Source organism: Mobula hypostoma, chromosome 7, assembly GCF_963921235.1.
Source record: "Mobula hypostoma chromosome 7, sMobHyp1.1, whole genome shotgun sequence".
Taxonomy (NCBI): Eukaryota; Metazoa; Chordata; class Chondrichthyes; order Myliobatiformes; family Myliobatidae; genus Mobula; species Mobula hypostoma.
The window spans coordinates 9,700,968-9,728,734 of NC_086103.1; the positions used below are offsets into that span (position 1 = coordinate 9,700,968).

General features: G+C 41.3%; 1 protein-coding gene and 1 long non-coding RNA gene across 3 annotated transcripts in view; one reads left to right on the forward strand and one right to left on the reverse strand.

The window, feature by feature from the left end:
- LOC134349872 (uncharacterized) overlaps nt 1-27,767 on the reverse strand; it is a 343,283-nt gene that overhangs the window by 209,641 nt on the left and 105,875 nt on the right.
- Nucleotides 1,039-27,595, forward strand: LOC134349121 (uncharacterized). 2 transcript variants are annotated; one of them, XR_010018593.1, is made up of 6 exons: nt 1,039-1,237; nt 11,871-11,998; nt 12,127-12,325; nt 18,884-19,088; nt 21,773-21,874; nt 26,860-27,595. It is a non-coding gene; the product is annotated as an uncharacterized LOC134349121 (long non-coding RNA). The 2 variants fall into 2 exon arrangements; XR_010018594.1 differs by lacking the exon at nt 18,884-19,088.

Consider the following 27,767-nt stretch of genomic DNA (forward strand, 5'->3'; position numbering starts at 1 on the left):
TTGATGGAGATTTTAGCCGTGCCTGACTTCACAGGGGTTCCGCCGTCAATGGCTGTCAGAAGCAATCGATGGATTGCTTGTTCCTCCCTGTCCAAAGACTTAGTCAGCACCAAGACCGCAGTTATACTGCCGTCACTGCTATTCTTGACCTCTACAGCGAAATGTTCATTGGTGCTCAGACGGTAAGTGCTGATGGAGTTGATGCCCACGTCGGGGTCGTGCGCGCTCGGGAGCAGGAAGCTCGTTCCCGGTGCCACTGACTCCACGATTTCCAAACGGAACTCCTCATTCGAGAAACTGGGGGAATTGTCATTTACATCCAATATCTCGATTTCGGCGCTATGTAACTCCACGGGATTATCAATTATAATCTCATTACTCAGAACGCACTTACTTCTCTGTCCACAGAGTTTCTCTCTGTCTATTTTAGCATTCACAAACAGATTGCCGTTATCTAAATTTACCTTAAAATACTGCTCATTGGCCTCGGACGTTATCCAGGGTTTGCGATTAGCTAAATCCTTCACGTCTAATGCTAAATCCTTGGCGACATTCCCAACAAAGGCCCCGCGCTCCAACTCCTCAAGAATTGAGTAACGGATCTGTCCAGAGACATATTCGCAGACACAAAGCAGGGAAATAAAAGACCACGTTAGCATTCTCTGTCCGAATTAGTCCTCGCATTCGGAGTGCAGTGGGAAACCAAACGGGGAGATTGCGGCAACCACCTGTATGCTGAGTAAGATCGAAATTTTTCTGATGAACACTTGATATCCTCTTCTAGCAGTTAGGAAAGATTGTGTGGTAAAACATGGCTGTTAGATGTGAATGTAAACACTAAATCTCTGCTTTTCTCTCTTTCCGGTTCTTCGCCGTGCGCGGTTTAAGGGGAGGGGTGATCGGTCTGTGGCAGCATATGAGTACCTCATTGGTACACAGCGACACAAAGAGTCTCGGCCAATAATTGCACGATACAATCGTTAAAGCTGGTTGCGTCAACAGTGCAGAAGGAAGTTGTCATTTGGCAAGCAGTTTCAGTCAGGGTAAAATGTTTCCTTTAAGAATGTGCACGTATTATTGCAAACTCCCATGGGCCGTCTGCATGTCATTACTTTACCGTTTACAATTTTGAAAAGTCAGAATTCATTTCATCCTTACACTGAAAAGCATTTCTACAACTGTTGTTCGTCAGTTCCCGAATAACAATGGCGAAGATACAACTCTCCAAAACGTTATTGTGAGTGGAGCACTCTTCCGAACACTTTTGTTTCATTGATTAGTTAAACTAACGATTCTCAAGTTTAACAATACAATGTTTCTTACCAACTTTCGGCTGTTTATATAATGACTGTTCATTTTCTCCCGAAGAAAATATGATTCGCTTAACGTTACGTGGGTTTCCGTGTGCTTACGTGCCTTGACTGACATTTAATATATCAGTGCATGCTATAGCCTGTGCAGTTTAAAATACGATTAATTACTTCTAGTCCAAACGTAACTACTCCAAATGTTTCACTGTAATTTTACAAATAATCGGATCCATTTTGCTGCTGATATTTAAACGGTTAACGCGGATTTCTGATGAATGCCAGCAAATCGGAATGCACAGTTAATCCACACTGCCCTCTTAATATTCCAGACACAGTCAACATCAAGGACAAGAAGTTAAAGACCGCCAGCAAGGAGCACGATTTTAATTTTATTTGTGCTACATTAACGATACTATCCGTATTGTAGTCAGTCATTGAAGAGTTTCTGCACGTCGTTTTTTACGGTAGCCATTCTATCAGTACATGCTTCAGACAATGAATTGACAATGATAATCGATGTAGGGCTGCAAGCCTGTGAATAGGACAGCTCATCAGACCAGTTAGGTTTTAGTACTCCCCAGTGTAAATGAAGTTGCTATATTGAGAACAGTAACACATAACCATATGCCAACTTAATTTTAATCAAATTAATTAGCAGCAAGGGCAAACACTGCAAAAGGTTATTCTATTGCAAGTTTGTTTACAGTCTGCTGATTAGATAACACACAACAAACAGCTGTTGAGCTAATTACCGGTAAACTGCAGAACAGTAACACATCAGTAAGAAATTCAACCACTGCGTTTCGTCAAGGCTGAGATTAATAGATTATTTGAAACAAGCGAAATAAGAGCATTTTGGAATAACGAGGAAAATGTTTGGGTTCTGGGTTCAGTAGGATTTTATTGAATGTGATCCTGTGACTGTAGGATTAAATTATTAAGATCTTTCAAATCCAGTTTAACTGTTTATACACACTAGAAGTTCTGCAGATGCTGGAATCCTGCATAGTGCATAGAAAATGCTGGAGGAACTCAGCAGGTCAGGCAGCATCTATAGAAAGAAATAAACAGTCACCGTTTCGGAAGTGAACCCTAAAGAATGGTCTTGGCCCAAGACATCGACTGAGGTGCTGTCTGATCTGCTGATTTCCTCCAGCATTTTCTGTGTGTTACTCCAGCTGAGGTGTTCCTTTTGTTAACTTCACTTTTCATAATTCAATATTCACCTTCTACTCACTGATTCCGACAGCTATTTTTCCTCCTATCTCCAGTACCCTCAGTTATTCCCTTCAAGATATTCCATCTCGAATGACTCTTCACTGTTGTCAGCTTCTCAACCAATGGTTCAGATCTGCTTTGTTGTTTCCACAAAGGTTCCCCTTTGATCACATACCTGATCTGTTACATACCCTGCATGTCGGTTTTAAGCCATTTTTTACCTGGCAGAACCACAATAATTTCAGATAAAGGCCATCAACTAGCAATGTTGACTCAGTTTCTCTTTTCAAAGATATTGACTGCTTCCAGCAATCTACGTTTAGGCCAGACTTCCAGTATCTGCAGTTTTTTTAATAATAATGTTCCCCTGTCTTCAGCTTCCAATCATTCATCTCCATAGTCCATAAACCTTTATATAATCATCATAATTACTGCCACGGCTTTCAATTAAATTGGACTATTTCCATCTTGGCATGTGATTCACTTTTTAATTATTTCTAATACACATGCCTCTCAATAAACCCAATGTCAGGCTGAGTTCCTCCAGCATTTTGAATGTGTTACTCCTCTCCATCATACCAGCAAGAAAAGGAACCATCTTCTATTTTAGTTATGGAGCAATGCAGCAACGATACAAATCCTATGACCCAAAAAGTCCATGCCGATGATGGTGCCCATCCAGCTAACTCCTATTTTTCTGTATTTGGCCTATTATCACTCTGACTCTGGGGGTCCCAACCTTTTTATGATATGGACCCCTACAATTAAGCAAGGTGTATGTGAACCCCAGGTTGGGACCCCCTGCTCTAAGCCTTGCCCTCTCATGCATTTTTCCAAGCATTTCTTAAATGATAAACACTGGAGATTCTGCAGATGCTGCAAATTCAGAGTAAACTGATAATGTGTCTTGGCCTGAAATGACAACTCTATACTCCAATCCACAGTTGCTTCCGGACTGGCTAATTTCCTCTAGCATTTTGCGTGAAAGTACAACGAAATTGCAGTATTATCTTTAAAAACTGCAGTATACATGATGATACAAAGCACAGAGATTGGGACATTATGTTGCAGTTGCATAAATTGATGGTGAGACCTCACTTGGAGTACTGTGTACTTTTGGAGAAATGTGACTAAACTGGAAATATTAGACAAACCATTCATGAGGATGTTGTCAGGACTAGAGAGCCTGAGATATAGGGAAAAGTTAGCCCGGCTAGGTTTTGTAGAAGAATGAGGGACAACCTTATAGGAATATTTAAAATTATGCAAGGCATAGATAAGATTTTAATAGAGCTGAAACATTGGCCCATTTTGTAGGTGTTGCCCTGGATTTTCCGCATCTGCAGACCCTCTTGTAATTATGCTTGTTCTTGGATATTGCTATCCTGTAATAATTTGGGAATATGAATTAAATTGTCAGACAGAGCTGAGAATGACTTACTTCACTCCAATACTGTGGATGGTTACTGAAGCAAATGTGGGATCTGCAGACAGGCCGGGTGGTGGCTGGATGTCTAGTTGGTGATATAGCTCACTGCTTACACACAGTTTCATTCTCAAAAATTGCTATATGCTCTTTTCCCATTGTGGGCACTTACAGGGCAGTTTTCAATAATCTTTGGGGTATTCTTTTATTTACAAATTAAGTGATTTTTTTTGCAGATTTCTCTTTAAGCTTTGCAAAAATGACTCAAAACATTTGCGTGTGTCATTTTAATTCTTCTAACTCAACTTCTGACCCCACTGTCCTCAGACTTCTTGTCTTATTTAAACAGAAGAAACAGTGGCTCGTTATTTGTGTAGACATCCATTTGTCTGAAGATACAGAAAGGAGTACAACAATTTCAATATTAATTGCTATTCATGATACAACAGCCTCAGGGTTGGAATCTTGCAAATTATATTGATGAGATAGAGTTGCCGACGAAATTCTGGGAAAATTGAGTAATGGTCTAATAGGGGTTTTCTTCTTTCATACTCTTTTGTGTTATTCAAAAAAGTTATGTGAAAATTCTGGTCATTCCTACTAATTATTTTGCTATATTGCTCAAGTTCTTCTCTTCTGTTTCTTCACAGGCCATTATCATCTTTTCTCTTTGCAGTATTCTACTATTGTTATTTAAATATATCTGTTTTACACCCTGTCACTGACATTCTCAATGATTCATTCCACCTCACCCACTTTTCAGCCCCCTTAATTTGCTCATCTTGCATTGTTGACATTGTCTAATACTGCTGGAATTTCAGCAACCTGAAGTGTTAACTGTTTCATTGTGCAAATATGCCTTGTCAGTATATATGCAGAATATGCAGTGTCAAATATGCAGTGTCATGAGAAATAGTGAATCACATACACAAGAAAATCTGCAGATGCTGGAAATCCAAAGCAACACACAAAATGCTGGAGAAAGACCCCAAGACCATAAGACATAGGAGCAAAATTAAGCCATTAGGCTCATCGCGTCTGCTCTACTATTCCATCATGGCTGATCCTGGATCCCACACAACCCGATACACCGGCCTTCTTGCCATATCCTTTGATGCCCTGACTGATCAAGAAACAATCAATTTCCAGCTTCAGTTTTTCCACGGACTTGGCCTCCACCGCAGACTGTGGCACAGCATTCCACAAATATATGACTCTGGCTAAAATAAATTCCTCCTTACCTCTGTTCTAAAGAGTCGTCCCTCAATTTTCAGGCTGTGCCCTCCATTTCTGGATAGCCCCACCATAGGAAGCATCCTCTCTGCATCCACCCTCCCTAGTCCTTTCAACATTCAATAGGTTTCAATGAGATCACCCCCCCCAAATATTTTCTGAATTCCAGTGAATACAGGCTCAAAGCTGCCCAATGCTCCTCATATGTTAACTGCTTCATTCCCAGAATCATCCTTGTGAACCTTCACTGGATTCTTTCCAATGACAACACATCCTTTCCGAGATATGCGGCTCAAAACAGTTGACAATACTCCCAAGTGCGGCCTGACCGGAGTCTTATAACGCCTCAACATTATAGAAACCATAGCAACCACAGAAACTACAGCACAGAAACAGGCCTTTTGGCCCTTCTTGGCTGTGCCAAACCATTTTCTGCCTAGTCCCACTGACCTGCACACGGACCATATCCCTCCATACACCTCCCATCCATGTATCTGTCCAATTTATACCTAAATGTTAAAAAAGAACCCGCATTTACCACCTCATCTGGCAGCTCATTCCATACTCCCACTACTCTCTGTGTGAAGAAGCCCCCCCAATGTTCCCTTTAAACTTTTCCACCCTCACCCTTAACCCATGTCCTCTGGTTTTTTTCTCCCCTTGCCTCAGTGGAAAAAGCCTGCTTGCATTCACTCTATCTATACCCATCATAATTTTATATACCTCTATCAAATCTCCCCTCATTCTTCTACGCTCCAGGGAATAAAGTCCTAACCTATTCAACCTTTCTCTGTAACTGAGTTTCTCAAGTCCTGGCAACATCCTTGTAAACCTTCTATGCACTCTTTCAACCTTATTTACATCCTTCCTGTAATTTGGTGACAAAAACTGAACACAATACTCCAGATTTGGCCTCACCAATGCCTTATACAACCTCATCATAACATTCCAGCTCTTATACTCAATACTTTGATTAATAAAGGCCAATGTACCAAAAGCTTTCTTCACGACCCTATCTACTTGTGACGCCACTTTTAGGGAATTTTGTATCTGTATTCCCAGATCCCTCTGTTCTACTGCACTCCTCAGTGCCTTACCATTAACCCTGTATGTTCTACCTTGGTTTGTCCTTCCAACGTGCAATACCTCACACTTGTCTGCATTAAACTCCATCTGCCATTTTTCAGCCCATTTTTTCAGCTGGTCCAAGTCCCTCTGCAGGCTCTGAAAACCTTCCTCACTGTCTACTACACCTCCAACCTTTGTATCATCAGCAAATTTGCTGATCCAATTTACCACATTATCATCCAGATCATTGATATAGATGACAAATAACAATGGACCCAGCACTGATCCCTGTGGCACACCACTAGTCACAGGCCTCCACTCAGAGAAGCAATTCTCTACCACCATTCTTTGGCTTCTTCCATTGAGCCAATGTCTAATCCAATTTACCTCCTCTCCATGTATACCTAGCGACTGAATTTTCCTAGCTAACCTCCCATGCGGGACCTTGTCAAAGGCCTTACTGAAATCCATGTAGACAATATCCACTGCCTTCCCTTCATCCACTTTCCTGGTAACCTCCTCGAAAAACTCCAATAGATTGGTCAAACATGACCTACCACGCACAAAGCCATGTTGACTCTCCCTAATAAGTCCCTGTCTATCCAAATGCTTGTAGGTTCTGTCTCTTAGTACTCCCGCCAATAACTTACCTACTACCGATGTTAAACTTACCGGCCTATAATTTCCCGGATTACTTTTCGATCCTTTTTTAAACAACGGAACAACATGAGCCACTCTCCAATCCTCCGGCACCTCACCTGTAGACAGCGACATTTTAAATATTTCTGCCAGGGCCCCTGCAATTTCAACACTAGTCTCCTTCAAGGTCCAAGGGAACACTCTGTCAGGTCCCGGGGATTTATCCACTTTAATTTTCCTCAAGACAGCAAGCACCTCCTCCTTTTCAATCTGTACAGTTTCCATGATCTCACTACTTGATTCCCTCAATTCCATAGACTTCATGCCAGTTTCCTTAGTAAATACAGACGCAAAAAACCTATTTAAGATCTCCCCCATTTCCTTTGGTTCCGCACATAGCCGACCACTCTGATCTTCAAGAGGACCAATTTTATCCGTTACAATCCTTTTGCTCTTAATATACCTGTAAAAGCTCTTTGGATTACCCTTCACTTTATCTCCTTGCTTTTATATACTACTCCCCTTGAAATAAATGCCAACATTGCAATTGCCTTTTTTTACCACAAGCTCAAGCTGTAAATTAACCTTCTGGGGGTCTTGCACGAGGACTCCTAGTCCCCCTGCACCTCTGATGTTTGAACCTTCTCCCCATTTAGATAATATTCCGCACTATTGTTCCTGTTACCAAAATGCATTCTCATACACTTCCCAACACCGTATTCCATTGCCACTTTTTTGCCCATTCTTCCAATTTGTCCTGCTGCAATTGCATTGCTTCCTTGGCACTTCCTACCCCTCCAGCTATCTTCCTATCATCCGCAAACATTGCCACGAAGCCATCAATTCCATTATCTAAATCACTGGGAAATAATGTGAAAAGCAGCAGTCCCAATACTGACCACAGAGGAACACCACTTGTCACTGGCAGCCAGCAGGAACTCAGCAGGCTAGGCAGCAGCTACGGAAAAGAGCAAACGGTCAATGTTTTGGGTGATGTTTCTTCAGCAGGGTCTTTGTCCAGCTTAGTATACTGCATTGTAGTTTATTGTTCACTGGGAGAGCTAAAAGCAGTAGGGTCTCGGCCCAAAACGTCGACTGTACCTCTTCCTATAGATGCTGCCTGGCCTGCTGTGTTCACCAGCATTTTTGTGTGTGTTGCTTTAATTTCCAACATCTGCAGATTTCCTCGTGTTTGAGGGATGATTAAATTACAGAATTTCTCCAGTCAGTTCTCAGATATGGCCTGCCACTTTAGTTCTTCATCCTACTCCCAATTCAACTGCTCTTTCTTTCACCTTCTGTACTGTTCCACTGAAGTTCTATGTAAATTACATTCCAGCAACTACACTATATTATCTTAAGCTGAAAATATTGGGCTCTCTATACTCAATACTACACTTGGATATTATAGATAATCAGCTATTCAAGTCTTGTATATTGGTAGTGAAGTGGTTGAGATACTAGAGTAATAACTCTGTTTTAGCAACTCAGAAATATAAATTAAAATCTCATAATGGAAGTTATGGATTTTAAATACAGTTAAATATAATGTGAAATAAAAAAAAAACACTTTTGTGATGTTGACCATGCAAGGACCAGATTATGATAGAAATCTTGAGCAACGCAAAGTTTGAGACCATTAGACCATAGGACATAGGAGCAAATCTGGGCCATTTGACCTATCGAGTATGCTCCACCATTCCATAGTGGCTGATTTAATATTCCTGTCAGCTCTATTCTTCTGCCTTCACCCTGTAACCTTTGATGCCCTTATTAATCAAGAATTTACCAATGCCTGCTTTAAATATACTCAATGATTCAGCCTCCTCCGCCATCTGTGGCATTAAAGTTCACAGATTCACTACCCTCTGGATAAATAAATTCCCCATCACCTCCATTTCTTGTACACTGGGGCTATGCCCTCTGTTCCTAGACTTCCCCACTATAGGAAACATCCTCTCCATGTCAGTTCTATCTAGGCCTTTCAATATTCAATAGGTTTCAATGTGATCCCTCTCATTATTCTAAACTCCAGAAAGTACAGGCCAAAAGCCATCCAATTCTCCTCATACATTAATCCTTTCAATTCCATATATATATATATCCATAACAATACAAACTGAGATTAAGATAGACATTATCAAAATCATATTGTTAAGCTAGAGTAAAATATATATAATAAAAAAAAGAAACCAGCGATTCTGCTCTTATCAGTTCATGAAAAGGAAGGATAAAACATTGAATCTTAAATGAAGAAAAAAAAATCCACTACATTGTATATAAGAAAAAAGAAACACAAAAAAAAAGGGACTGGGCAGTTCATTTTGAGGATACGACCAAAAAAAAAAGAAAGACTTTCTGATCAAACCTAAAACCTCAAAAAAAATTGGAAGAGTAGTAAAACAATTTAAATGAAAATATTGAATAAAAGGTTGCCAGATTTGCTCAAATTTAAAGGATGTATATAATGTCCGACTTCTTATTTTCTCTAAACTTAAACAGGACATAATGGAGGAGAGCCAATAAAAGACCATAGGTGGATTAGGACCCTTCCACTTCAATAAAATAGCTCTCTTAGCTAATAAAGTCAAAAAGGCTATCGTACATTGAGCGGAAACAGGAATATTTCCTGCTTCCAATGGAATAATCCCAAAAATTGCCGTAAGCAAATTAGGTTGTAGATCCAGATCCAAGACTTTTGTTAGCATTTTAAAAACATCTCTCCAAAAGTTATTTGGCTTTATACAAGACCAAAACATATGAGTTAAAGTGGCCACCTCAATATTACATCTATTACAAATAGGATTAGTATTGGAAAAAATACGTGCTAGTTTATCCTTTGACATATGGGCCAGATGCACTACCTTGAACTGTATCAAGGAATGATGGGCAAATAATCAGTACTTCACCAGAACAATGCTTGAAAGAAGCATTGATGAAGGGTGTCAGCCCAAAACATTGACTTATTATTCATTTCTATAGATATGCTTGGCCTGCTGACTTCCTCCAGCATTTTGTGTGTGTTGCTCTGCACTTCCAGAATCTGCAGAATCTCTTGTGTTTATATTGTTGCATGTAAAAAGACAACATAATGCACCTCGGCTGGGAAAATTCAATGACCATCACAAAAAGTGAATTAGCTGCATCATTTTCATCCAGCTTGGGAAGTCACGAAAAATGTTCAGTACTGTGCAAATGTATTGGGCACATATATTAGCTAGGGTGCCTAAGACCTTTGCACAGTACTGTAGTAATTTCATGTATTGCACTGTACTGCTGCCACAAAAAAAAATTCATGACATATGTGAGTGATGATAAACCTGTTTCTGATGTGGGTGTCTATTGTGGAATAAGAGTGGGAAGTGGGCAGGGAGAGGTGAGAGAGCAGGAAGCACCAGAGAGACATTCTGTAATGATCAATACACCAGTTGTTTGGAATCAAATGATCTTGCTTGCTGTCTCAGGGCTGGGTATGTCTGTACCTGCAGCATGACCCCCAAATGCTCCAGCACTCCGTCTTTGCCACCTGTCCCACACCACTTCCACGGTACTCCACACTGTGCCTCAGACTTTTGCACAGTGCTGTACCAGCAAAACTTTGTCTGTGGCAGGCAAAGAATTAACTAAGATGTGGAATAAACCTGCTTAATCCTTCCTTCATAATCCTCATCGAGTTCTCACTCCATCCCCCTCCCCCACCCTTCCACCTTCCCCCTCACCTTGGCATTACCTATCACCGGCTAGCTTGTACTCCTCCATCCCAAAACCAAACACCCCTGCCTTGTTATTGTGGCTTCTGCTCCATTCCTTTCCAGTCCTGATGAAGGCAAGAAATGTTGACTCAATTGATGCTGCCTGGCTTGCTGAGTTCATCCAGCATTTTGTGTGCATTACTCTGGATCTCCAGCATCTCCAGAATCCCTTGTGATTCCTCATAATCTGTCACATGAGCATCTTTCCCTGTCAATCATCATATTTACCATCTCTAAAGTCTCACATTCACATTGAGAAGATACTCCCTTTATTGATAAAATAAAATCCTGATAAAATCCTGACCTCTGTGTGAAGTTTGTACTTCTGCCCTGTAACCACATAGGTTCCCCCAGGTAATTTATTTTTTTTTCATACAGGAGATTCTGAAGACACTGGATATCTTGAGCCACGTGCACAAAATGCTGGAGGAACTCAGCAAATCAGGCAGCAACTATCGACTCTTTTGATGAAGGGTCTACGTCTGAAATGTTGAGTTTACTCCTCTCCATAGATGTTGCTTAAATTGCTGAGTTCCGAATTCAATTGTCTTCCTCATTGCAAAGGTGTGTTGATTGATAAGTTGGCAGTCTACTATAAGTTATACCTAGTGTAGGTGCTCATTAGATTGATGGGCAATTGATAGAGTATGCAGAAGTGAGTGAAGAGACTGGGACGGGAATTGGCATAATGCAATGAATGGTTTTCCATTTTTGTAACAAAATTTGAAAATCAGAAAGGGACTAAAGTTTTGTTAGGACAGATTGAGAGGAAATGGTCCCACTGAGTTTTCATAATCACAGGATATGGTTTTGAAGTAATTATAACAGGTAAGGAGTGCTTTATTTTCATGTAACATTAATTGTTTCAGTTTGTCTGAAAGGAAGATGGCAACAGATTTAAGTGTAATAACAGTATTGGTTGAACATGAAAAGCCAAGAAAATTAGTGTTTTGTAGAAAGAGCAGAAGAATGAAGAGATTTTGTTCTTCAGCAGGCTGGCTCAGCTGTGGCGGGCTGGTAGTCCTGTTTCAATATCAGAATCAGAGTCAGGTTTCAAATGATTGACATATATTGTGAAATCTGTCATTCCTCTGCACAGTGCAGTGCAATACATAAAAACCCATAAATTACATCTTCATATATATTGTGTGTATTTATAGACTTAGATACATATATTGTTGTGATTTATAGATTTTTTCATGGTTTGGTTCATTGCTTTTTCAGAAATCTGATGGTGGACTGGAAGAAGCTGTTCCTAAAATGTGACGGTGTTTTTTAGAACCATTTTCCATGTGGGACAGGATGGTGTGAAGTGCAGAGGCTATAGTATCACCAGTGGACCGATTCAAATGGTAAGTGTGGAAAGCCAGTTTTAAACAGTCAATGCCATAGTATAAGTCAGGTAATATTGTATCCTCTGTAAAGCCAATATTGTCTTCTAGATAGTTGATGTGTAATGCCTGGTGTTATATTTCATCAGGCATTCTTGGTTGAACAAAGAAATACAACAGAGTCAATGAAGATCTACACACAAATGCTGACAAACAACCAATATGAAAAAGAAGCCAAATTGTAGAAGTACAAAATCAATCAATCAATAAATAAACAAATAAAATAATGCTGAATTGTAGAATCCTTGAAAGTGAGTCCATGGATTGTAGAATCATTGCAGTGTTGAGGTGAGTGAAATTATCTATGCTGGTTCGGGAGCTTGATGGTTGAAGGGTAATAACTGTTCCTGAAACAGATGCACTCAGTGGTATTCTCCAAATGAGAGTCTCAACTGATACATTCTTCTCAATATATTAGTATTATTAAATACTTTATCTGTTCAGTTTTGCTAACTGATTGGTTTCTTGATTATTCTTCTTCCTTTACATTTAGAAATTGGATTTTTTGATATAAATATAAGCATTTTATTCACTGAAGTTTCTTTCTTACTATATAGAAAGGCAGGTAATATAGATAAGTTTGATAAGACAAAATAATGGGAGTGATGAAGATGAGCGTAGAGATTAGGCCTTTCAGTGTCACTGAAAATGGGCCCAGATGAAATATAGCTACCCTGCTAACAGAAGAAAGGGAGAAACAAGTAAGGGTGTTGTTCCTCAATTTCCAGTACTTCCTCACTATAAAACTGTTGACAAATAACTGGATTACTGGTAATATAGTTTGTTAGTTTGAAACACTAAGAGTGACATGGTGGTGTAGCCGTTAGCATGATGCTATTATAGCTTGAGGCGTTCCAGAGTTTAGAGTAAATTTCCTAGCCGTTCTGTAAGGAGTCTCTGTACGTCCTCCCCGTGGAATTCATGGGTTTTCACTGGATGCTCCAGTTTCCTCCCACAAGCCAAAGACATACTGGGTAGGTTAATGGGTCATTGTAAATTGTCCCTTGTTCAGGTTAGGGATGATCGGGGTTGTGGGGATGCTGGACACAGTGGCTCAAAGGGCTGGAGGTGCCTACTCCGCAGAGTGTCACTGAGTAAATAAATAAAAAGGAAGAAATGAGTCAATAGTGGAACTTTAGACACAAATTGCTGAAAACCTTAGTTTCAACCGTTAGATTCAGTTTGTTAAAGAATGTTTATTTCTCAATATCGCATTTAAGTTTTATATAGTCATAATTAGGAGGGTCAAAGGAGATTACATATTTCCTGTAGCCCATATGGATTGTAAAATGTATTTGATGTGGATCCACATGGAAAACTCATTTTTAAAGTTTAATCATCTGTTCAGTGACAGCAAGCAAGAGGCTATTGTTGGTGAGTGCTATTGAGTGTCTTGTGAGTATCACAGAACTCCATATTAGGATTGTGTTTCATAACGTCAATAATTTGCAATTAAGTGTAAGGCAGCAGATTAAGAGGTTTTGAAGTTCAAAGTAAATAGTACTATCAAATTATGTATGTGTCACCAAATGCTACCATGGGATTCATTTGCTTACAGGCATTCCCAGTAAAACAAAGAAGTACAATGGAATAAAAAAAATTGTATATAAAGACTGACAAATTGTGAAAATACAAAAAGAAGTAATAATAAAAATAAGCAAATAAGTAAATAAATAAAACTAAGAACATGAGTTGTAGAGTACTTGAATGTGAGCCCATAGGTTGTGTTCAATGATCAGTTCAATGCTATGGTGAGTGAAGATGCCCACTCTGGTTCAGGAGCCTGATGGCTGAAGGGTAATATCTGTCCCTGAACTTGGTGGTGTGGGACCCTAGGCTCCTGTAGCTCCTTTATGATGTTAGCAGCGAGAAGAGAGCATGGTCTGGGTCATTGGGGTCCTCAATGATGGATGCTGTTTTTTTATGGGAATCTCTTTGCAGATGTGCTCATTAGTGGTGAGGACTTTTCCTTTAACATACTGGACTGTATCTACCACTTTTTTGCAGGCTTTTCAGGTTTTCAAATGACAAAAACATTGGCCATTTTTTGTACAGTCTGGGGAAAAATATCAATGGACTAGTCAGGAGTGCAGAAAATAGTATTCAGCCTCTGAAGTGTGAAATTATATTTAGAAGTTAAATTTAGGAAGGACAAGCAAAGCAATTCAATAACTTTTAAGATGTTAAGAAATGTAGGGAAACAAGGGTGCCTTTAATAACATGTCCTTAGATCCCCGATGGCATGTGTGCATGTACGCAAGCTGGTTAAAAAACTATTTAGGATTTTTCATTTATTAGAATAAAAAAATTATAAAGTATATAGAATTGCTCTCTCACTAATTAGTTACAGTGAGAAGGTTACACAAAATTCCATCATTCCAACGCAGGTAGAATGTAGTCTCACTAATAGCAGTACATAAAGCTTCATAGAAACAGAAAACCTACAACACAATACAGGCCCTTCAGCCCACAAAGCTGTGCAGAACATGTCATTACTTTAGAAATTACCTAGGGTTACCCACAGCCCTCTATTTTCCTGAGCTTCATATACCTGTCCAGGAGTCTGTCAAAAGACCCTATCATATCCACCTCCACCACTGTCGCCGGCAGCCGATTCCAAGCACTCACCACTCACTGCGTGAAAAACTTACCCCTGATATCTCCTCTGTACCTACTTCCAAGCACCTTAAAACTGTGCCCTCTCATGTTAGTCATTTCAGCCCTGGGAAAAAGCCTTTGACTATCCACACGATCAATACCTCTCATCATCTTATACACCTCTGTCAGGTCACCTCTCATCTTCCATTGCTCCAAGGAAAAAAGGCCAAGTTCACTCAACCTGTTCTCATAAGACATGCTCCCCAATCCAGGCAAAGTCCTTGTAACTCTCCTCTGCACCCTTTCCATGGTTTCCACATCCTTCCTATAGTGAGGCGACCAGAACTGAGCACAGAACTCCAAGTGGGGTCTGACCAGGGTCCTATATAGGTGCAACATTATCTCTCGGCTCTTAAACTCAGTCCCACGGTTGATGAAGGCCAATGCACCGTATGCTTTCTTAACGCAGAGTCAACCTACACAGCAGCTTTGAGTGTCCTATGAACTTGGACCCCAACATCCCTCTGATCCTCCACACTGCCAAGAGTCTTACCATTAATACTATATTCTGCCATCATATTTGTCCTATCAAAATGAAACACCTCACACTTATCTGGGTTGAACTCTATTTGCCACTTCTCAGCCCAGTTTTGCATCCTATCAATATCCCACTGTAACCTCTGACAGCCATTCACACTATCCACAACACCCCAACATTCGTGTCATCAGCAAATTTACTAACCCATTCCTCCACTTCTTCAGTAACATGTTCTCTCAAATTGTTGGATATTTGTTATTATGTAGGTTTATGGAGGGTGGGCTGTAGAAGGAACATAGAACATAGAATAGTACAGCACATTACAGGCCCTTCGGCCCACAATGTTGTGCCCACCCTCAAACTCTGTCTCCCATTTAACCCACCACCTTAAATTCCTCCATATAACTGTCTAGTAGTCTCTTAAACTTCACGAGTGTATCTGCCTCCACCACTGACTCAGGCAGTGCATTCCACGCACCAACCACTCTCTGAGTAAAAAACCTTCCTCTAATATCCCTCTTGAACTTCCCACCCATTCCCTTAAAGCCATGTCCTCTTGTATTGAGCAGTGGTGCCCTGGGGAAGAGGCACTGGCTATCCACTCTATCTATTCCTCTTATTATCTTGTACACCTCTATCATGTCTCCTTTCATTCTCCTTCTCTCCAAAGAGTAAAGCCCTAGCTCCCTTAATCTCTGATCATAATGCATACTCTCTAAACCAGGCAGCATCCTGGTAAATCTTCTCTGTACCCTTTCCAATGCTTCCACATCCTTCCTACAGTGAGGCGACCAGAATTGGACACAGTACTCCCAAGTGTGGCCTAACCAGAGTTTTATAGAGCTGCATCATTACATTGCGACTCTTAAACTCTATCCCTCGACTTATGAAAGTTAACACTCCATAAGCTTTCTTAACTACCCTATCTACCTGTGAGGCAACTTTCAGGGATCTGTGGACATGTACCCCCAGATCCCTCTGCTCCTCCACACTACCAAGTACCCTGCCATTTACTTTGTACTCTCCTTGGAGTTTGTTCTTGCAAAGTGTACCACCTCACACTTCTCTGGGTTGAACTCTGTCTGCCACTTCTCAGCCCACTTCTGCATCCTTTCGATGTCTCTCTGCAATCTTCGTCAATCCTCTACACTATCTACAACACCACCAACCTTTGTGTCGTCTGCAAACTTGCCAACCCACCCCTCTACCACCATATCCAGGTCATTAATAAAAATCACGAAAAGTAGAGGTCCCAGAACAGATCCTTGTGGGACACCACTTCTCACAATCCTCCAGTCTGAATGTACTCCCTCCACCATGACCCTCTGCCTTCTGCAGGCAAGCCAATTCTGAATCTACCTGGCCAAACTTTGCTGGATCCCATGCCTTCTGACTTTCTGAATAAGCCTACCGTGTGGAACCTTGTCAAATGCCTTACTAAAATCCATATAGATCACATCCACTGCACTACCCTCATCTACATGCCTGGTCACCTCCTCAAAGAACTCTATCAGGCTTGTTAGACACAATCTGCTCTTCACAAAGCCATGCTGACGGTCCCTGATCAGACCATGATTCTCTAAATGCCCATAGATCCTATCTCTAAGAATCTTTTCAACAGCTTTCCCACCACAGACGTAAAGCTCACTGTTCTATAATTACCCGGACTATCCCTACTACCATTTCTGAACAAGGGAACAACATTCGCCTCCCTCCAATCCTCCGGTTCCATTCCCGTGGACAACGAGGACATAAAGATCCTAGCCAGAGGCTCAGCAATCTCTTCCCTCGCCTCATGGAGGAGCCTGGGGAATATTCTGTCAGGCCCCATGGACTTATCTGTCCTAATGTTTTTTAACAACTCCAACTCTATGATTTAGTTGAAATATGTGAAGTGATGAACTGGGGGCTACTACCTACTTTACTGAGGTGCAGTTACTCAAAATTATTGTTCTGAAGATAATTTGTTGAAGAGTTCCAGAGGAGTTGAAAAAAGAACAGGCACTTTAGGGGGTCTGAGCTAATTGAGCATGGATTTGTAAAAGCAGATAATGTTTGACCACATAAAAAAATTTTTTGAACATGTAAGAGAGGGTGTAGATGAACAGAATGCAGCAAGTTCTGTCAAAGCAGATCTTAAAAAAGATTTTTTTAAATTAGCACATAAAACATTTATTGACATAATTGACCTCAATAGGTTAGAAGGTTCAATGACCTCTTGGATAAAAACCGACAGGATGAAGCATGTTTTTATTTGTTGTATAATTTCACATTGCAGTGTTCCTACCTGTAGTGTTAGGATCACTGTATGTTTCTACAGGCACAGAAATATGCATAATGTGTAAATGTGTGATATATAATGTGTAAATGCGTTTATAAAATTTGCAGAATGGATCTTGGAATACAGAGTAAAATTTCAAAACACGTAAGTGAGATCAAACCTGGGATATGGCAAATAGTGAGGGAAAGTTTTAATTAATCGCAGTAATATATAGATGGGCTCACAGTACATTTATTTATTTATGTTTATTTTATGATACAGCGTAGAATACGCCCTTCTGGTCTTCAAGCAATGTTGCCATAGCAACCTTAGCAACCCCACAGCCCTGATTAACTGCAGCCAAAATAGGACAGAATTTACAATAATCAATTAACCTCGGAAGCTCAGAGACCTCAGCCTTGATGCTGCCTTGTGCAGCTGGATCCTGGCCTTCCTGTCAGATCGCTGGCAAGTGGTAAGAGTGGGCTCCCTCACCTCCACCCCTCTGGCTCTCAATACAGGAGCGCCTCAGGGCTGTGTACGAAGTCCCCTGCTTTACTCCCTGTATACCGATTACTGTGTCGCCACCCACAGCTCTAATCTGCTAATTAAATTTACCGATGACACTACATTGATTGCCCTAATCTCAAACAATAACTACGTAAGTGGCCTGCAGGGAAGAAGTCATCTTTCTGACACAATGGTGTCAAGAAAACAATTTATCCCTCAATGTTGTGAAAACAAAGGAGCTGGTTGTGGATTACAGGAGGAATGGAGACAGGCTAACCCCTATTGACATCGATAGATCTGGGGTTGAGAGGGTGAACAGCTTTAAGTTCCTTGGCATACACATCACTGAGGACATCATATGGTCTGTACACACCAGCTGTATGGTGAAAAAAGCACAGTTGCGTCCCTTTCAGCTCAGATGTTTGAGGAAGCTTGGTACTGGCCCCCAAATCCCAAGAACTTTCTACAGCAGCACAATTGAGAACATCCTGACTGGCTGCATCACTGCCAAGTATGGGAATGTAACCTCCCTTAAATGCAGGATTCTGCAGAGTGGTGCGGACAGCCCAGCGCATCTGTAGTTGTGAACTTCCTATGATTCAGGATATTTACAAAGACAGGTGGAAAAAAAGGGCCCGGAGGATCATTGGGGACCCGAGTATCTCCAACCACAATCTATTCCAGCTGCTACTATCCAGGAAATGGTACCGCAGCATAAAAGCCAAGACCAACAGGCTCTGGGACTGCTCTTCCACCAGGCCATCAGACCAATTAACTCACGCTGATTTGAGAGTATTTCTATGTTACATTGACTGTTCTATTTATCATAAATTGCACATGGCACATTTAGACGGAGACGTAACATAAAGATTTTTACTCCTCATGTATATGAAGGGTGTAAGAAATAAAGTCAATTCAGTTCAATTCAATTCAATTCTAGCACCTCTTTGAGAGGAAACTGGAGAGCCCGGGGAAAACTTAAACAATCTATGAGGAGGAAGCACAGAGACTCCCTACAGAATTAAACTCCAGAACGGCCTGAACTGTAACAGTGTCATACTAATTGCTGCATTACTGGGGCGCCCAGTCAAGGAGCAGATGAAACTTGACATGAAGGAGTGGAAAGTGATGTCCATGAGTAAAGAGTGAGTACAAGAAAATACAGAATTTCTAATGCAGTTCTAAAGAACGTGCAGGAAGAGAGGAACTTAAAATTTCAACGTGGTGGTAAAGGAAGATGCACTAGTGATATTACAGAGACTTACATAGGTACATGGATGATAGAAAAATCAAGGGTTCTGTCGGATGGAAGCAGTATATTGAATCTTCGAATAGTTTAAAAGGTTGGCATAATATCATGGACTGAAGGGCCTTTAATGTGGCGTACTGTTCTAAGCTCTATTCATAGGGCAGCAGGGTTGAGATTTGTCTCTGCCAAAGGAGATGTAAGGCACTGTTTCCCTCCACTAGCCTGCAGTTCCTCTTGGGTAAGGTGCAGCACCTGCTTCTCCCCCCAGTCGTCGGTCACGTGAAGCCATGGGAACAGATGGTGGATTGTTGTCGAGCAGCTGCTGCATATGCAAGTTCTTGTTATGCGACACTGATGCCAGGCAGACAATTTCTGAAGAGTATTGGTAATGGCTGGGGTTTACTTGTCTTGAAAAGACGCTCTCCAGAAGAAGGCAATGGCAAATCACTTGTAAAAAAAATTTGCCAAGAAATATCACGGTCATGGATAGAGCAACAGAGTTAAGGGCACCTTCCCCATAGGCAATGATCCCTTGCTTGGCAGACATATTAAATACAGATGGAAAACCATTATCACCCACATCCCTCCTCCTGTGCCGTGGGAGGAAGGATGGGAAGAGGCCCACGAGAGAAAGGCCTTGAAGTACCAGCTCTTTCTGCAGCAGTGTAAAGACAAGGGATGGCAGACATGGTTGTTCCCTGTGCAGATCGGCTGCAGAGGTTTCCCAGCCAAATCAGCATGGCGGTTGTTGTCAGATCTGGGCCTGGACGAAAGGAGCAAAAAACAAGCAGCTCGTAGGATGGGGGAAGAGGCAAAACGAGCTTCTTGTTGGATTTGGAGTAGGTGAGAGGAGGGGCGCTGGAAGCCAGGAGCAGACGGGCAGTGATTTGGCCACCACTGCCGGCCCACCAACTGGAGAGTGTTGTGGTTAAGGGTCGAAACACTCGGTGAAGTTTGGGAACCACCTGATGACATTTGCTCCTGGCTGAAGGCTACGGTTACCTTATAAGGTAGCTGGAGAATGCACCCTAACAGGTGTATGTAACAAGCAACACAGCACATAATGATGATAATCTTCAATTCATGTCCCCGTTCAACTCCATTTTAAATGCTGTTAATGTATCTGCCTCAACTACTTCCTCTTTCAACTCTTTCACCCCCTGAGCGAGAAAAGTTGACCTTCTGGTTCATGATTCTCTAATGCTGGGAAAAAGACTGTGTCATTGAACCTATCCCTTTATGATTTTATACACCAGCAGAAGATCAACATGGAGAGGAATCTGCAGGTGATTAAAGTCCTATGCTGCAGAGGTCTCATGTTTGGGAGGAACTCTTGGAGGATTCTAGGCAAATAACTACTGCAAATATTTTACATGGTACACACCTGAGCAATGTGTGCCATTGCTGCAGAGAGTTGACATTGAGAGGATATTTCCAATAGTGAAGGAGTGACCAGAAGACACAGCCTCAGAATAGGTCATTTCTTTAGAACAGAGATGAGGAGTAATTCCCTTAGCCAGAGGGTAGTGAATCTGTGAAATTCATTGCACAGGTGGCTGTAGAGATGAAGACATTTGGTACACTTCAAGCAGAGTTTGATAGATTCTTGATTACAGTGTCTACAGTTACAGAAAGAAAGCAGGAGAATATGGTTAAGAGAGCTAATAAATCACTGTGATCTATCATGGGCAGACCTGATGGCTGAATGGCCTAATTTGCTGCTATGTCTTATGGTCCTATTGTCTTAATGTTTTAGCTGTTTACTGGAATACCACCTGATTGGGTTGCTTTTTCCAGGATAATGTTCAGGTTTTTTAAAGCAGTTTGCTGCTTATGTGGGCTCATGGACATTATTCCATCATGCTCCAGCTTTGCGCTCTGGGTTGTCAGATAGTGAGCCACTTGCTGCAAGATACACAGGCTCTTGACGTGAATGATGCTTTTCACTGTATGTTTTAATGTTCATGTGACAATCTTTAAAAGTAATTCTTTATCTCTTTAGCCACTCTGGAAATTGATGGTGAGAGATACAGTAATAGTAATTACATTGAATGCCAAGGGGACATTATTGATACTATTTTATTGGAGAAGGCCATTTTCTGACAGTTTTGTGGCAAGAATATAATTTGCTATTTATTAGCTCACGCCTGAATATTGTCTAGGTGTTACAGCATGTAGGCATCATTTACAGAAGAGTTGCAAATGGAATAAAATATAGTGCAATAATAATTTAATTTCTCTACTTCTAACATGATCTGCAGCTGGAGATAGTTTGGTCTTGCACACTGCCATGAGGAACATCCACAGAGATGTCCTGAGGCTATTTCCTTTGACAGAGATGATCATAGATCAAGTGTCTTGGTCAAGGAATACATTGGAGATAATAATTTTTTACATAATGGGCTGCAGTCATCAGGAACTTATGCTAGAAATAGGCATAATCAGCATTTGATGGAAATAGCTTACATTACTACAGGGATGAAATGAGGGAAGGAGACTGACTGGTTTACTGTAGCATAGACTTCATGTTCCCAATGCCTCACTTGGCACATTAATAATTCTATGATTTTATCTCTCTAGATTAGTGACAGGGCCATGGATGGAACAATGTGGGAACATTACAAATCACTGGTTGAATTTATGAAGCAGGCAGAAATCCTCATGAAATTTTAAAGAATATGGGTATGTATTTGAATTACCATAACTTGATTTTAATTATGTACTGGCTTAATATGTTTTTTTTTGCTGGAATCTATTTCAGAATTGTATTCATCTGTGTACAATCAGATCTACATCTTAGTTTCAATTATTTTTTGTCCATTGTGACATCTAAGCACACTATCTCATTTTCCAGGTCAACAATGGATTTATATCCAGTTTTCTCTGCCTTTCAGAATTACAATATGAATAATATTTGGACCCATTTTTTTCAGCACTGATGTTCCTCAGAACCCAACCTTAATACCTGGAACAGTCATAATATAGTGCATTATGGAAACGGGTCTTTTTATCCAATGCATCCATGCTGAACATGGTGTCCAAAAGGTAGTCTCATGTTCCTGCATTTAGTCCACATCCCGCTAAAGCTTTCCTGTCCATGTACTCATCCAAGTGACTTTTAAATGTTGTTATTGTATCTGCCACAACCATTTCTTCTGGCAGCTCCTTCCATATGTGCAGCAATGTCTCTGTGAAGAAGATGTCCCTGATGTTCTTCATAAACCACTCAGCTCAACATTAAACCTATACCATTAAGTTTTTACCTCCCCTTTCCATGTGGAACGGACTGTCTGCATTCACCCATCCATATCCCTCATGATTTCATATAGCTCTATAAGGTCACCTCTTAATCACCTATATCTCAAGGAATAAGGTTCTAACCTGCCCAACCTCTCTCAATAACTCAGGCCCTCAAGTCCTGACAGCATCCTTGTCAGTCTTCTCTATACTCTTTCCATTTCAATTGTATCTTTTAAGTCCTGTTCCAATTGTCAGTTTGTTAATACTACTCTGGAGCAGTTTAGACTAATATTGCAGGGGTCTGGGACCCGGGGCACCAAGGTGAAGGATCGGACAGGATGGTCAGTAAGTGAAAGATCGGACAAGAAGGTAAATATCTGGGTAAGTATTGAAAGGCAAAACTGAAATAACAGGTATGATGGGTTCGATGGTTTAGAATGTGTATTTTAATGGTTGGAGTATTATGGGTAAAGGTGATAGACAGAGCATGGATCAGTTAATGGAACTACAATATTGTGGCCATTAGAGATACTTGGTTGTGAGAGGGGCAGGAATGGGTGATTAATGTACCAGGTTTCTGTGTTTTTAGAAAAGATAGAGAAGGAGGTAAAAAGACGGGGTGGGGTGGGGGGGGCAGAGTTGCACTACTAATCAGGGATTGTATTACAGCAGCACTCCGGAGACATAATGGAGGGTTCAAACACTTAGTCCATTTGGGTAGAACTCAATAATATGTGCGATCACACTGATGGGATGATACTACAGGCCCCCTGACAGCCTCCAGGACCTTGAGGAATGGGTATGTAAACAGATTACGGAAATAAAAGGATATTGTTGGGTGATTTCAACTTTCCTGATATAAACTGGAACCTTCTCAGTGCAAGGGATTTAGATGGGGCAGAATTTGTTAAGTGTCTCCAGGAGGGTATCTTAAATCAATATGTAGATTGTCCAATGAGAGGAGGGGCTGTTCTACATCTTGTGTTAGGTAATGAGCCTAGTCAGATGACTGACCGTTCAGTGGGTGAGCAGTTAATGATCACTAACTTTCAGGATAGCTATAGATAACGCCAGGTATGGTGCTTACAGGAGAATTTCAAATTCGAGTAGGGAAAATCATGAGGGAATTAGGCAGGAACTAAAAAGAGTTATTTGGAAAAAAAAATTCTGGCAAGTCTACATCACACTCACCACTAAATACATCTTTCCCTCCCCCCATCTCTGTTTTCCGCAGGGATTGTTCCGTACATGACTCCCTTGTCCATTCGTTCCCCCTAGTAAGAGCTCTTACTAACTCTTCCTTCAGTGAGTCCTGATGAAGGGTCTCAGCCTGAAACGTCGACTGTACCTCTTCCTAGAGATGCTGCCTGGCCTGCTGCGTTCACCAGCAACATTGATGTGTGTTGCTTGAATTTCCAGCATCTGCAGAGTTCCTCTTGTTTGCGTTTTTAAAAGGTCTATAGTTTCCTTTCTGCTTCCTCCCCCCCATCTTAAGTAGTGGAGTAACATTTCCAATTTTCCAGTCATCCAGTACAATGCCAGAATCTATTGATTCTTGAAAGATCATTGCTAGTGCCTCCGCAATCTCTCCAGCTTCTTCCTTCAGAACCCAAGGATGCATTCCATCAGGTCCAGGAGATTTATCAACCCTCAGACCATTAAGCTTCCTGAGCACCTTCTCAGTCATAATTTTCCCTGCACATACTTCACTTCCCTGACACTCTTGAATATCTGGTATACTGCTGATGTCTTCCACTGTGAAGACTGATGCAAAATACGCATTCAGTTCCTCTGCCATCTCTGCATCTCTCATTACAATATCTCCAGCGTCTTTTTCCATTGGTCCTCTATGGTGAATCGGTGGAATTCTCTGCCACAGGAAACAGTTGAGGCCAGTTCATTGGCTCTTTTTAAGAGGGAGTTAGATATGGCCCTTGTGGCTAAAGGGATCAGCGGGTATGGAGAGAAGGCAGGTGCAGGGTTCTGAGTTAGATGATCAGCCATGATCATACTGAATGGCGGTGCAGGCTCGAAGGGCCGAATGGCCTACTCCTGCACCTATTTTCTATGTCTCTATGTTTCTAATTTCAACTGTCTTTTACCCTTTATATACTTAAAAAAGATTTTAGTATCTTCTTTGATATTAGTCGCAAGCTTCCTTTCATAATGCATCTTTTCCTTCCTAATGACCTTCTTAGTTTCCTTCTGCAAGTTTATAAAAGCTTCCCAATCCTCTGTCTTCCCACTGGCTTTGGCTTCCTTGTTTGCCCTCTTTTTTGCTTTTACTTTGCCTCTGACTTGTCCTTCTTTCATTCAAAAGCTTCAGAAGTTAGGACCAAATGCAGAACATAAGGATTATAAAGAAGGCAGAAAGGAACTAAGAAGGGAATTGGGAAAGCCAGGAGAGGCCATGAAAAGTCCTTGTCAAGTAGGATTAAAGTGAATCCCAAGACACCTATGCATAAATAAAGAGCAAGAAGATAACTAGGGAGAGGGTAGGATCACTCCATTTGCTTGGATGTGGAAAATGTGAATAAGGTAGTTAATGAGTACTTAGCGTCACTATTGACAAGGAAAAGGACATAGAGGACCTGGAGGTCAGTGCTTAGTGCATAAATATGCTAGGGCATTCAGAGATGAAGGATGAGGAAGTGTTGGGTCTCCTAATGAGTATTAAGGCAGATAGTCTCCAGGGAATGATGGGATTTACCGCAGGTTATTGAGGGAGGCAACAGACATGATTGCTGGGGCCTTGATCAGTATCTTCCTTTACTCTCGAGGCACAGGCAAGGTATCAGAAGACTGGTGAGTGGTTACTGTTGTACCTCTGTTTAAAAAGGGAACAAAGGAAATCCTGGAAACTATAGACCAGTGACTTTCACATCAGTTGTAGGGAAACTGTTGGAGAAAATTCTCAGGGATAATATATATGAGCATTTGGAAACCCATGGCCTAAATAGGGAGAATCAGCATGACTTTGTGTATGCATGTTGCATCTTACCAACTTGATCGAGTTTTTTGAGAAGGTGACAAGAGAGATTAAAGCATTTGACGAAGTCCCTCATGGAGACTAATCCAGAAGATTAGGATGCATGGGGTCCGTGGTGAATTGACTGTTTGGTTTCAGAACTAGCTTACACATAGAAGACAAGGGCCAGTGTTTGAAGGGATTTATTTAATTAATCTGGAGGTCTGTAATTTGTGGCGTTCTGCAGCGATCTGTGTTGGTACCACTACTGTTTGTGATGTATTTAAATGACTTTGATGAAAATATAGATGGGTGGGTTAGTAAGTTTGCAGATGATACCAAAATTGGTGGAGTCGTGGGTAGTGACAAAGAATACAGTGTGATATAGATCAGTTGCAGATATAAGTAGAGAAATAGCAGATCAAGATTAATCCTGATAACTGTGAGGTGTTGCACATTGGTAGCCCAAATGCAAGGAGACAGTACATTGTTAATGGCAAGTGTTGCTAAGCAGACCAATGAAGGTATCCAAGTTCATAGCTTCATGAAAGTGGCTACAGTTTGATAGGGTGATTAGAAGGCTTATGGAATTCTTGCTTGCCTTAGTCAAGTCAAAATATCGAGGTTATGTTGCAACTTTATGGATCTCTGGTTAGGTCACATCTGGAGTATTGCATACAGGAAGGACGTTAAGGCTTTAGAGAGGGTGCAGAAGAGGTTTACCAAGATGCTGCCTGGTTTTGAGAGCATGTTTTGTCAAGAGAGGCTGGACAAACTTGGATTTTTTTGTTGGAGTGGCAGAGGCAGATTGGAGATCTGATATTGATTTATAAAATTATAAGAGTTATAGGATAGACGGGGAGTAACTTTTTCCCAAAAGACAAAGGAGCAGAATTAGGCCATTCAGCCCATCGAGTCTGCTCCACCATCCTATCATGGCTGATCCCAGATTTCACTCAACCCCATACACCTGCCTTCTTGCCATATCCTTTGATCCCCTGACTGATCAGGAAATGATCAACTTCCGCCTTAAATTGACCAATGGACTTGGCCTCCACTGCAGTCTGTGACAGAGCATTCCACAGATTCACTACTCTCTGGCTGAAAAAAAATACTCCTTACTTCTGTTCAAAAAGGGCACCCCTCAATTTTGAGGCTGTGCCGACTAGTCCTGGATATCGCCTCCACTGGAAACATCCTCTCTACCTTCACCCTATCTAGTCCTTTCAACATTTAATAGGTCTCATAGAAATATAGAAACATGGAAACATAGAAAACCTATAGCATAATACAGGCCATTCGGCCCACAACGCTGTGCCAAACATGTACTTACTTTAAAAATTATCTAGGGTTACCCAAATCTCTCCATTTTTCTAAGCTCTCATTAGGGAGGAGAAGATGGCAGCGCAACGCGCGCGCGCAGCTCTCCGGTAAAAGTGATATTGTTTCTGTTAAATAGGGGCTGTGGACAATTCTGATTTGATGGACACAGACGTGAAAGCACAGAGGAACATCTAGAGAAATTTCTGAAACACCGGTTCGCTGCCGCTGTTACTGGGCAATCGAGAATCTTCCAGAGGGAAAGCCCCAAAATCCCCGGCTTTGCCTGCTGCTGGCCACCGAGGCTGAGGTCGAATCGTTCGGATAGAGATGGTGCTCGGTACTCGGTGTCAGAGGGCTGATCGGAGGCTCAAAGTTTTCGGATGGCTCAGAGTCAGACTACGGTCGGGCATGGCAGGGAGCGTTTTCTTCCTTCTCCCGTCTGGGATGTGGGACTTTCAAGAGACTTCGAACATTTTTACTGTGACCATGGCCTGTTCTTCATCAAGTTATGGTATTGTTGCACTGTTGTAACTATATGTTATAATTATGTGGTTTTTATTAGTTTTTCAGTCTTGGTCTGTCCTGTGTTTGTGTGATATCACACCGGAGGAATATTGTATCATTTCTTAATGCATGCATTACTAAATGACAATAAAAGAGGACTGCGTGTCCTCATAATCTAATCTAATCTAACCTATCCAAGAGTCTCTTAAAAGACCCTATTGTATCCACCTTCACCACCGTCGCCGGCAGCCTATTCCATGCACTCAATGAGATCCCCACACATTCTTCTAAATTTCAGTGAGCACAGGCCTAAACCTGCCAAATGCTCCTCATAGGTTAGCTCCTTTATTCCTGGAATCATCCTTGTGAACCTGCTCTGGTCCCTCTCCAGTGACAACACATCAAGTGACAATATTCCAAGTGTGGCCTGACTAATGTCTTATAAAGGGTCAGTATTATCTCTTTGCTTTTATATTCTGTTCCCCTTGAAATAAATGCCAACATTGCATCTGCCTTCTTTACCACAGGCTCAATCTGTGA